This window comes from Calidris pugnax, unplaced genomic scaffold (genome assembly GCF_001431845.1).
Source record: "Calidris pugnax isolate Ruff unplaced genomic scaffold, ASM143184v1 scaffold17, whole genome shotgun sequence".
In the NCBI taxonomy this organism is placed as follows: Eukaryota; Metazoa; Chordata; class Aves; order Charadriiformes; family Scolopacidae; genus Calidris; species Calidris pugnax.
Genome location: NW_015090794.1, coordinates 3,713,743 through 3,726,701, shown reverse-complemented (window position 1 = coordinate 3,726,701; position 12,959 = coordinate 3,713,743). Strand labels below are relative to the sequence as shown.

Here is a 12,959-nt window from a genome sequence, read left to right as displayed (position 1 = left end):
AATAGAATGATTTGTTGTTTGCTCTCAGTTTTAAACATTTAAAGCTGTTTTGTTTCCTCTTGCACCTTGGTAAGGAGAATTGCACTGATTTGCATCTTTTCTTTGGGCGAGGTGGGAGTTTGGGGATGGTGCTTTCCATTGAGAGTGGAAATAGCAATGAAAGAGCCACAAACAGGGGACAGCAGGCACCAGAAACCACCAGCACAGAGGCCGGATCCAGAACTGAGCTCTCCTTTAGGGTTCCCTTGGGCTCAGCACCCACGTCCCCAAGGGACCAGGGGGATGCTGGCAGCAGCATCCTGGCCCCAGGGGTCAGAGCTTCTCCTTTAGGGAGCAGGAGAAGAACAAGGAGCAGAAGAGGGGAGAGCAAACCTGTAGGCGACCTCGACTGCTGGTAATTGGATTGCAGTTTTGACAAATTAAATACAAGCAGGCTGATCTAAGTCTCTTTCCCTAGATTAAGTCAAAAAGGGGCTGTCTTCTGGGAGCAGGGTCTTATCTTCCCTCCAGCCCGAGCAAAGATATCAGAGATGGAAAGTCTGATGGGACATGATGGAGAACAGACACAACCAGGGGGAAAGCTGCTTGCAAGAAAATCCAGAGCAGCAGTGGGGGCTTCCCTCCTCCCAAAGGATTGGAGGGAAGGAAGGAGCCCCCTGCCCCTCCTCGGCAGCTGGCACAGTGCCTGCCAGCAGCCCCTTGGCCATCCCTCCCAGGTCTGGTGCACACCTCAGGGATCAGGCCAAAACATGGGTTGTGCTGTGTCAGGAACAGGGAACTCAGCACTGCCTGAAATCCCACCGGATCACAGCAGCAGCTCTGCCACAAGGTTCACTGGGGGCACAGCTTCACCCCATAATCCTGAGGAGGAGAGGACTCCAACTGAGTGTGTGGTGCTGCAGGACATTAGAAGATGCTTTCAGTGAGCCACAGAAAGGGAAAAAAATTGCTGGGTTCCCAAATCACCGGTAAGGCGTTTCTGATGCGAGGTTGGGAACCAGACAGTTTTGAAAAGCCCATTAATGATCCAAAATCTGCAGCCGACTGCTGTCCGCCTGAAGCATCGCCCAATTTCCGGCTCCAGGGAACAAAACTTGTAGCCAAAATTCGAATCTGCGTTTATAAACTAGCTCATTTATCAAACGTGACACCCTTGACAGCCGCTCGTGAGACGGAGAGAGAGGCAAACCTGCTGGGAGTCGCCTGCTGCCCAATTACAGGTGCCTGGGCAGCCCTATCGATTCGGCAGCGCTAGATATTCTTCAAGGCTCCTGAGACAAAGCAGCCCCGGGAGCCAGAGCCACCTCCTGCCCCTCTGGCAGAAGGGGAAGGAATGACTTCATTACTGACAGCCCCAGAAGCAGCGATACAGGGTGACCTTGCCACGGATGCCGTCATCCCCAGGATAGGTCGGATCTCTTTACGGGGAGGCTGAGACCCCCCCCAGCGGTCAGTGGGGTCAGGGATGCAGATACAGCAGCTGCTCAGCATCAGCATCCACAAACAGCTTTCTGTGCTCCTGTGCAAGGAGCAGCTTTGCTGTCTGGAAAAGGAGGAGGACACGTGGCGAGGCTCCTGTCCCCGGGGCAGTGCCCCCCCGCAGGTTGTGTAGGCAGCAACGGTCTCATTTTCCCAGCAGGGATGAACACCAGGACCTGGGGACCCTACACACCGCTCTGAAACCTGATTTCATCCCCTGGGAGGGCGCTGAGGGGGGTGGGGACACCGGAGCATCCTAAAAGCGCTCCTGAAAAGATGCCCGAGGAGGAGGATCCACCTTTCCTGTACGAAACAGGATGAAGGGTTTCTTTAAACAGACAACAGGTATCTCCAGAATACAGTAAAATATCAGAACTGAGCAGCTTTCAAGCTCCTCAGCTTATTGCCAGTTCATTATGTATTACACAGGCTGCTCCCTGAGTTCTTTGCACTGGGCCATCCCTCCACGGTCCCCGTACAGGCAGAGACCCACAGCAGGGCTAGGGCTGGGGGAGCACCAGCACCCGAGATGTGTCACCTGCTCACAACGACCTCATCACCCTAACGAACCCAGGCAGCCCCACATCATAGAATCATAGAATTGTTCAGGTTGGAAGAGACCCTTGGGATCATCGAGTCCAACCATCTACCCTACTCTACATAGTCCTCCCCTACACCATATCCCTCAGTACCCCATCTAAACGTCCCTTAAACACAGCCAGGGATGGTGACTCAACCACCTCCCTGGGCAGCCTGTTCCAATGCCTGACCACTCTTTCTGTGAAAAATTCCTTCCTAATGTTCAATCTAAACCTCCCCTGTTGGAGCTTGAAGCCGTTCCCTCTTGTTCTGTCGTTAATTACCTGTGAGAAGAGACCAGCACCAATCTCTCTACAGTGTCCTTTCAAGTAGCTGTAGAGAGAGATGAGGTCTCCCCTCAGCCTCCTCTTCCTCATACTAAACACTCCTAGCTCCCTCAGCTGTTCCTCATATGATTTGTCTTCCAGGCCCTTCACTAGTTTCGTTGCCCTCCTCTGCACTCGCTCCAGCACCTCCAGATCTCTCTTGTATTGAGGTGCCCAAAACTGGACACAATACTCCAGATGTGGCCTCCAGTGCCAAGTACAGGGGCACAATCACCTCCCTCCATAATCACCTGCTCTCACGTCCTGTGAGACCAGCCCAACAGTCTCACCTCCTTCCGCCTGTGACCGCCTGCTGTGACACAAGCAGCATGACTTCATTTCTCTAGCATCCTGACAATTATCTTCATGTGCCATTTAATAAAGGACTCCTTTTTTTTAAAAAAAAAAACAAAACAACCAAAATACTTTGGACATAAATTCCAGCTCTGCACTCCAGGGGATGCACAGTAGTTATTCCGTGGCTTAATTTGGACTCTCGGTCAAAATCTTCTGTGGAAAGCTTTGTACCACCCAAGCAGAAAGGCCCGCAATCTGCTCTGTGAGATCTTTAAGTAATGAGTTTAATTTCCAAGGGCCCCGCCAAGGCTCTGCACTGATACAGCCGGAACGCCTTCCTCTCCCCCACCCCTTATCAGAGGAGAAGAATACATATTTTCTCATCACCGTTATAAGCTTTTATCTGTGCTTTTTTTGATAGGAAAAAAGGCAATCTTTGTAACTACGTCCTTGAATTATAAAACACAGAAGTGTATTAGAGAAAAGTCCCACCATAGGTCCTGCCAAGGCCCTGCCTGACTGGCAATGAGCCCATGAGGGAAGAAGTCTTCTCGGGGTTTGTAAACAAACAGCAGGAATTGCTTTTGCTGTTTGCAGACATGGGAAGTGCCTTGTAGGAGACCCTGGCACTCCTGTCCCCCTGTCCCCCAGCCCAGAGCCCCACCAGGCATCCCCCCCTCTTCACACAGCTCCATCCTTAACCCCTCAGCTGCTCCGACCACAGCCTTCAGAGCTGCAGGCAACCATCCTACCTTCTGCAGGCTCTTCACACCCTTCCCCTGCAACTCTTTTTCTACCTGCCATTACCTTTCCTGGCTTTGAAATTATTATGAAAACGTATTTTCCATGACCCTGACCCTTGGCAGCACAGGGAGAGGTCGGAGCCTTGGGGGAAGATTTCATCTCCATGTCAAAAACAGACAGCCCACTGCCACTCGCTGGGGTACAGGACCACTTAAACTGGGGGGGGGCATGATACTGGGGACTGAATGGCACCCAGCCCCAACCCACATCCTGCACCGAGGAACCGGGGCAGGAATGGTCCATGCTGGTGACCATTGTTCTTCATCTGCCCCGGGGGTCAGCAGAAATCCCTGGGGGCTCCTCAACCCCCCGAGACACAGGGCAACAGCCTCTGTGGGACCAGCAGAACTAACCCAGGAGCTGGAAGGAGCCACGCGCTCCCAGGACTCAAACCAGACGATGTCCCCTTAGAGAGAGAGAGAGAGGATGCAAAATTATGTCACACTGCATCAACGCCCTGACTTTGCTCCACGTTTCACCGTCCACACAGCCAGAGTAACATCCTCTGGAGACAAATGAATAAGCCTTCGTCATTTATCAGGCCATTGTTCACTTCTTTAAGGAACAGGAAAAATAATTCCTGACCCTCATAGTCAATCAGTTTATGCCCTGAAGCATGAGATTTGATTACCTCATGTTATTATCTCAGCATGCAGGCCTAAAAATTTCATTAATGGGAATAATTTTATCTATTCATTTAAAAAACAAAATACTTCTGCTTGACCTTAAGTAACTGCCTGACTTTTCAAGTAGAAATCAACAATTAAGTGAAAGAAAAATAAAAGCCTCAAGAAGTGTAGTAGTGATACCTCGTGTCGGGGGAAATGTGCTGTTCTCCAACCGTTTATGGCGTTTCTTTGACAGTTAAATTTGATGTAAAACAGTTTTACATCTGTCATATCCTGACAGTTTTGTGCATCATTAAGAAGTAGTAACATCATTATTAATAGTGATCAGTAAGAATATTATGATCCCATTTAAAGCAGCAGGTCTTAAATCACTTTGGATACCAAGCCCAGCTACAGCTCCTGGTGGCTGCTGGAGAGAAGCTGCCCTGGGTTCAAGCTACGGTCAGGAAGATGATGGGTAGGTCCTGGACTTCTCTCGCTTTCGGGGGGAATTTGGGGTGAGGACAGCGCTGGCAGTGCCCACATCCTCCTCCACACACCGTGGGTGCCTGGGCATGCTCAGAGGGGACACGTGGGTGTGCACACGCGTGTGCAAGTGAGTGTTTGACGCAGGCTGCTGCTCGGCAGAACCTGGTGTGCTCCTTCCTGGGCGCCCACGGCACCGTAGGCACGGGGAGCATCACTGCACCAACAGTCAGGATGCCCTCACTGCCGCGCACCGGGGCTGGTCCAGGCACCCTGGATGAATAACCCTGATTTTACACTAGTTCCTTCCCCTTCTCCCCCTCCAGATGCGTTTGCAGAACATCCCACCCCATCACCCTGGTGGAGCCGCAGCAGACCAAGACTAGTGGCCACAGCTCTGGCTGCTCAGCTGAGGTTCTGCAGGGGCAGCGATGATGCTCGTGAGGAAGCCCAGGGGACCCTGCAGGGAGATGTGGTCCTGGTCCTGGTCTGGGTCCCACTCCACTGCCATGGGAACAAGATGTCACCCGCTCCACCTTGCAGGGCCAGGGCAGGTTGAACGATATGTGAATAATTTATTCTGCAAAATTTGCAATAGTTTCCAAATAAATTATTCAGACAACATCTTTTAATTACTCAGCCAGCTGCAACTGCAGGAACAGGCTTGGGAAGAGACACTTATTGCAGACACCCACATCTCCAATGGAAAACAAGGGGAGAAATATCACTGTAATAAATACCCAAAGCAGGAGGGAACACGGCCTTTTCAGGCAGTTTGTTTTGGCCATGGAGGTCATGCCCAGAAGCTGCCAGTGGCTGTGAGAGCAGGGCAAGGCCCTTTTTCCAGCTCCACTGAGAGCTGTACCCTGGAGATATGGGCCAGGAAAGACTGGAACAGCCAAATGCCACATGGTCTAGGAAGGATGCAGTGCTCAGCATCCCTGAGCTGCCAGCCCCAGCGATGGGGAGGACCCTCGCAGGTCTCCACCAGGAAAGCCTCCCTGAAGACCACTTCACCACCAGTCCCACCACCACATGGCATGGCCCTACTGAGCTCCGTTCCCAGCCAAAGGGGTAGCAGTCACGAGAGGATGGTTTCTGACTCTGCTCCCAGGATGGTGTTTCACCTGGGGTAGAACCAGCCTCATATAAAGCAAAGGGGGTTGTTACCCCATCAACAGCTCCCCAGGGAAGGCAGCAGCTGATGCAGACCATGGCCCAGCTCCAGGTCTGCTCCCCATCTCCAGAGTGGTTCCAAAGGTACCCTGTCCCAAAGATCCACGCTGGCCCCACACTTGGGGGCACGGGAGATGCTGCACAGCCCTACTTGAAAGGGCAGCAGTTGACCCCATCGCCCTCCTGGGGTCGTGTATCTGTTCACGGCTGGTACCCAGGTTTCCATGGGAAGGCAAGATTAATATACTGGATAGAAGACCAGAAAGTTCTTTGCTAAATATGCAGTGCCATATGGGGGTTCACTTTTATCTTAAAAAAAAAAAAAAGAAAAAGAAAAGAAAAGAAAAAAGCCTGCAACAAAACCCACTCCTACCCGGCTCTTAAAGATCTTAAAGACAGCTTACATTGGCTGCCAAATCCTTTACCTTCATCTCTGAGTAAGTAAGGCCATTACAACGTGTAATAATACGTGCAGATAATTCTGCTTCCCGTTGCCCAGCACAGGGAAAAACCCTTCTGAAAGCCCTGCTCATTGCAAGGAGAGGTCAGAGCAGAGCTCAGTCACCTCAACCCAGCCCAAGCACCTCAACCAGTAAACCGTCACGCCATGCCAGGGACACCCCCTATTTCACACCTCCTGGACAGAATTTTGGAGAGGGGAAGGCTCTTGGACTGACCCACAGCATTCATCTTCCTCCCTCCACCATCCCCAGCCAGGAGTGGCTGCATTCCAGTGAGCACCCAGCTCTTGGATTAACACTCTCGCATGTTAAAACATTTAATTAATGCTCTGCAGAAGAATATATTTGCACATGCTTATACAATAGAAATGGCACAGGACTCATTATGGCTGCATCTTCCTGGGCCGGTGATTATTAATTAACGCACTTCCAGCTCGTTTATCTAATCACAGCATAATTGGTTTCAGTTTTGGTCAATGTTTTACTTCATCAGCTCAGTAAATAGCAAGGCTCTGGTCCTGGCAGCCTCTGCCAATGCTGCAGGCACAACAGGGCTATCGGCTGTGACCCTGAGCTGACACCACGTCCCCACGGAAAAAAAAATGGATCTCAGCTTTGCAGGATCCACCGGGGACATCAACATGTTGCCAAGACACCCAAGAGAGAAGAGGGAACCCGACATCATCCCCGCGCTCCAGCAGCCCTTGCACGAGGACAGGGCACACTCCACTTTCACACACACACAGGTCAAACACGCTGAACATTCTCCATCTCCCATATACACCCCAGAACTCGCAGCACAACACTATCATGGTTTTTCTGCATTTTAGTCCCTGTGGAACACTGCTTCCCTGAGATCTGTGATGAACTGGCCGACCCCCAGCTTGGTGCAGGGAGCACCCCCCTGGGACACACTGACATGCGACGGGGGACACCGACACACGACAAGGGACACCGACACATAACAGGCTACAACTCCTGCCTGAACGGAGTGGCAGGAACATCCAGCTCTCAGCCACAGGAGAGGAGCGGGTCCTAACGTGGATCTCAGCTTTGCAGGATCCACCGGGGACATCAACATGTTGCCAAGACACCCAAGAGAGAAGAGGGAACCCGACATCATCCCCACGCTCCAGCAGCCCTTGCACGAGGACAGGGCACACTCCACTTTCACACACACACAGGTCAAACACGCTGAACATTCTCCATCTCCCATATACACCCCAGAACTCGCAGCACAACACTATCATGGTTTTTCTGCATTTTAGTCCCTGTGGAACACTGCTTCCCTGAGATCTGTGATGAACTGGCCGACCCCCAGCTTGGTGCAGGGAGCACCCCCCTGGGACACACTGACATGCGACGGGGGACACCGACACACGACAAGGGACACCGACACATAACAGGCTACAACTCCTGCCTGAACGGAGTGGCAGGAACATCCAGCTCTCAGCCACAGGAGAGGAGCAATCCACAGGCAGAGTCCTCCAAGCAACTTGCTGTCTCGCCATCTCGGAGAAGCAATAGATTTCATGGTGTCCAAGCCCCAACCTGCATATTCTCTCGCTCCTCCATTTCCCAAACTCAAATATTCATGTCCCTTAATATGACAGGCTCAGAATAATCTGCATTGGGAAGCTTTCCTATTACGGAAGCAAAAATGTGCAACGCCTTTATGACATTTTAATTTGCTACAATTTCCCCACTTTATTCAGCAGTCTTTTCCCACTAATAAGATACTTGATCAAAGCCCAGAGCAGAACACAGACTGTGAATATATATTTGCTCTTGTCCAACATCAGCCAAATGATGCGCTGCCACGCTCCATCATATCTCCCTCCCACATGAGGAGGTTCAGAGACCCACACCCCACGTTGGTCCCACTCCGCAGCATCCTCACACCACATCCCAGCCAGACCTCATGCCCTGGTGGGTGCAGATGTCCCATCCCGTGTGCTGGGATTGCTGTTACGTTCACAAGTCTCTTTTTTCCTGTTTCCTTCAGAAGAAACTGTGATACTGTCAACCCCAAGGTCAGGGGAGAGCAGCACCATCTTCCCTGCATTACTGCCCTCGGAGCTGGCAGGATCCGACTTGTGGACACAAACCAACACCACCAGCTCTGGGGAATCCTCTCTTTATATTTAAGGCAAAGCCAAGAGCTGTAACAATGTTTGGAGCAGGGAATAATGGCGACAAGTATCTGCAGACTTGCTGGGTATAAAGGACCAGATTCCCTGAGCGACTTGGTAAAAACTGCCCAAGTCAATTAAGCATCTTTTGAGTAACACCCAAAGGGAATTAACTTGCTTTGGTAACTTCACACATCTCAGAGCACTGCTAGGTACCCACATCTTGTTTACCAGGCCCAAAAGACAACTACTCTTTTGTCAAGCTAAATAACCCAGCCCATGCTACCTACTCAGTATGACAAAGCCGCGGGCAGGAGCTCGCTGTGGTGTACGCGGCGGATGACAGAAGGGGAGATCTCACTTCGCCCCTCGAACTTCCATCCGCCCTTCCAGAAGTGAAACAGATTCTAAATATCGCATTATGAGAATCGTGGTATTGATGCAAGGAAGCCAAAGAGCTGGAGAAACTTCTCCCCAAATGGCCACCCAGCAGCTCACCTCACTCTCTTCCGAGGACACTCGCAGGACCTGCTCCGGGGCAAAGCACCGACTGCCAGGATGCTTTATCGTGATTTAAACCAACACAGTTAGCAAGCAGAGCTGCTAAATTCTGCCATTTCTAGTCAGCTACTCAAGGTTTTCAAGCCTCACGCGCTCATTCCCTGGTGTCCTGGTTTCAGAGTTAATTTTCTTCCTAGTAGCTGCTTCGTTTGGGATTTAGCATGAGAATAATGTTGATAACACATATTGTTTTAATTGTTGCTAAGTAATGTTTATATAGTAGAAGCTGAGAGGGAGCATAGACAGGACAAGCTGGCCCAAGGAACATTCCATACCATAGATGTCATGCCCAGTATAGAAATGGGGGTTGGCTGGGGGGTGGGAACCCACAATCACTGCTCAGGATGGGCTGGACAACCAATCCTCGGGTGGTGAGAGCAGCTTGTGTTGCATCACTTTATGTTGTATATTCTCTTAACAACGTTATTATTATTACTATTATTACTTTCCTCTTCCATTGCTGTTCCATTAAACTATCTTTACCTCAACCCACAAGGCTTTTTTTTTCCTTTCCTCTCGTTTTCTCCTTCTTCTCCCTACCCTACTGGGGGGCAGCCAGGAGTGAGCAAAAGGCTGTGTGGTCCTAGTTCCTGGCTGGGGTTAAACCATGACACCCGGGTCCGGTCTATTCAGTGCTGAAGGTAAGTGCTTTTCACTCCAGCCAGCCCAAGAGCACAGAAATGCCAGATCTCCAGACACATTTCTCCTGCTGCTCAAATCCATCTCGGCTAACGAGGCTCTGAGCCAAAGCCTTCCTCCCACCCAGATGCTGCGCAGGACGGTCTGTCCAACAGCCAAACCAACCCCCTAGGAGTAGAGTGCCCAAGCCAGGGATGTCACCTGCAGCTGGTTGTCCCCTTGCACGTAGCAAAACCCCTACTGTCCCAGAGGGGAGGTGGTGAGGGGTCGGGGCTGTCCCAGCACTGCTCACACCCCTGGGCTTTCGATGATGGCAGTCCCCACGCAGCTCACATTGATGCTTCAGAAGAGAAGTGCTTGCTGAGAGCACATATCTACTTGCTTCACTGGATGAGATGCAGATTGGTTTGTGCCCTAATTAACAAGGCCCTTCGAAACCTCCTGTGTTTCAGAAACCACCTTTAGCTGGTGGAGCTGCAAGCCCTGTCCCCAGCACGGAGCTTGGGGGGACACACTCCACAGCCTCACTATGCCGAGCCCACGGCACAAAGCCACAGGCACTAGGAAGGTGCCATTTATTTGTCCAGGTGCTCTATTATCAGACAAAACCACACCTTTTTAATGACTGGAAACACCAATAAATTAAATCCCAGTGCTTCAGCCACCCCCGAGCAGCGGGGGGACAGTGGCAATGCAGGGCTCTGATTGCAGCGCACAAAGCTGTGCTCCTGGGTGCACCCATTATAAAATTACATCCAACCTACGGCGTGAAAGGAGCTGTAACAGAGCTGCTCTCCCAACAAAACGGAGTGATTAACACCACAGACCCAAGAGCTGGGAAGCTAATTAGGAGGGGCAGCTCCACAGGTTCTCATTACCGCTGCTGCTCCGGACACAGCCTTGCAGATCTGCAAAGTGGTGGCTGTGCCAGACCCCAACCCTGGTCACCTTTGGTCCATCAGCCCTGGTCACCTCTGGTCCACTGTCCAGCCAGCTGTACTCAGCCTCGCAGAGCTGCACCGGGGCTGGTCCCCACCACCAGGCTTCTCCCCACCACCCTCCGAGCCAGCATCAGCCAGCGACAACGCTGCCAGCTTACTGAATCACACACAATGGAAGTCAACCCCACTAAGAGCCAGCCAGGGCTGTCCTGGACATATTTTGTGGATTTTGAGAAATCTGGGGGTTTGGCTACTGAATTTCAATCCTCTGCCTCTCCAGGGGCCACCGCCCAAAGCCTCACTGATCCTCCAGGAACTCATAGAGATGTTCTCACCGGTCTCCTGCCCTACAGCTCTGAGGTTCACCCTGGTTCTTCAGAACTAAGAATGGGTTAAAAATATTGAAATTTGGATCTTTCTCATGTTGTTATTATAATTTTTACAATCTCAGTATCTGGCAGACCGTGCCGTAGGCAGGCCCGCGCTGTGCCAAGTGCTGTAAAAAAGCAGAAGTGCAAGCACAACCCTTGCTGAAGGACAGCAAAACCTACGGCCAGCTCTGGGGCTGCTCTGTCCGTGCAAAACACCCACTCCCTCCCTACACCGCAGCAGGGTTTGGGGTCAAAACTGCACCCCATGGCGGTGAGGTTCACAGTGCAAGTTCGTGTCACATTTAAACACACTTTCTTCTCTATTGGTTTTCATTTTGTGAGCTGAAGATGGAGGACAGCAAAACCTACGGCCAGCTCTGGGGCTGCTCTGTCCGTGCAAAACACCCACTCCCTCCCTACACCGCAGCAGGGTTTGGGGTCAAAACTGCACCCCATGGCGGTGAGGTTCACAGTGCAAGTTCGTGTTACATTTAAACCCACTTTCTTCTCTATTGGTTTTCATTTTGTTTGCTGAAGATGGTGAGGATTCGCTGCACTGGTAGCAGCAGCGTCTCCTACCTGGAGAGGACATGTCACACAGAGGAGGTCTCCTCTGAGCGTGATGGGGGAGAAACACTGCTGGGGCAAGTCATGGTCATCTTCAGAAAGGGGGGTGCAGATAGATGCAGTTTTTCAGGTCCCTAGCTAACCAAACAAGTCATTCTAACCCAAAAGCTGTGTTTTCTACTAGGAGTAAAAGGTTACCTTTACAAAGAAAAAAAAAATATTAGAAAATCAGAGAAAGAGAGAGAAAAGAAAAACATGCTGCCGAAAAGCATATGGCAAATTCCTGTCAAATTTGTTAAGCTGATGAAAAAATAAAAGCAGTGAGTTGATCATCTGCATTGGCCGTGCCTGTGCTGCCACCTGCAGGCACTTGTCCCAGCCAAACACTACCTGCTCCTTCCAACAGACAAGCACTTGGGGACCTTTCACGTTTAACACTGCGGTTGTGATGCTCTTTGCCATGGGAAATCTTACTAAATTTCTGGGCAAGGGTCTCCACACCTGGTGGGATAGAGAGAAGATGTTGCCCCAAAGACCAGAACCTGCATTTTACCATGCAGCTGGGACCAAAGGTGCCCAGGCACCACAGAAAGCCCTTCAAAAACAGGGGCTTAGTTCCTTGGGCCATGAAACTCCATCTGCAGCTAGACAAGGTCCATCTTTAAGCTTGTTTCTTATCTTTCTGCTCAGACCTGATCTCCTTGCTTTGTAGAAACCCTCTTCCCCCTTTCCCACTAGTCTGTGCTCATTTGTGCATCGACAATTAGTTGCCAGATGTCTTCTCCAGCCCAAACAGCTTCCAGCCCCACAGCACCTGCTGGAAGGGCAAGCAGGCGGGTGAACAGCCCAGCTTCCATCTGCAATCCCAAACCCGAGCACCTGAGCAGTGGGGCTCGCCCCCCAGCAACACTTCATCCCCACCCCTCTGCCACCCACCCATCCATTGCTGTGCTCTCGCTCCCACCCTCAACTGAAATCCGCCCCAAACTGAAATTTCTGCACAAAATGTGGAAAGGGCACTTTCCACCAGAAATCTGTTCCAGCAGAAGCCTGCCCAACAGCTCAGCCCACAGGCCACTTGGGGGTGGCAGAATCAGGTTATAGAATAGAACCATAGAATGGTTTAGGTTAGAAGGGACCTTGGAGATCATCAGTTCCAACCCCCCTGCCCTGGGCAGGGACACCTCCCACCACACAAGGTTGCTGAACGCCCCATACAGCCTGGCTTTCAACACCTCCAGGGATGGGGCATCCACAGGTTCTCTGGGCAACCTGTTCCAGTCTCACCACCCTCATAGAGAAAAAATTTTTCCTAATATCTAATCTAAATCTACCCTCTTCCAGTTTGAAGCCATTACCCCTTGTCCTATCACTAAAAGGTCCTGCAGGAAGAGATACTGGTGGCAGTCAGTGACACAGACCCCCTAGAGCAGCCCAATACCCTGGCCACGTCTGCAGGGTAGCTGCCTCCAGGCGCAGCCATCAGCCACGCCATGGCTCTTCCAGCCCAGCCAAACCCCTGGTACCACCCT

General features: G+C 51.3%; 1 protein-coding gene across 1 annotated transcript in view; it reads right to left on the bottom strand.

The window, feature by feature from the left end:
• Positions 1 to 12,959, bottom strand: part of PRKCB (protein kinase C, beta) — a 130,712-nt gene that overhangs the window by 45,605 nt on the left and 72,148 nt on the right. The gene's annotated exons all lie outside the window — the stretch shown is intronic.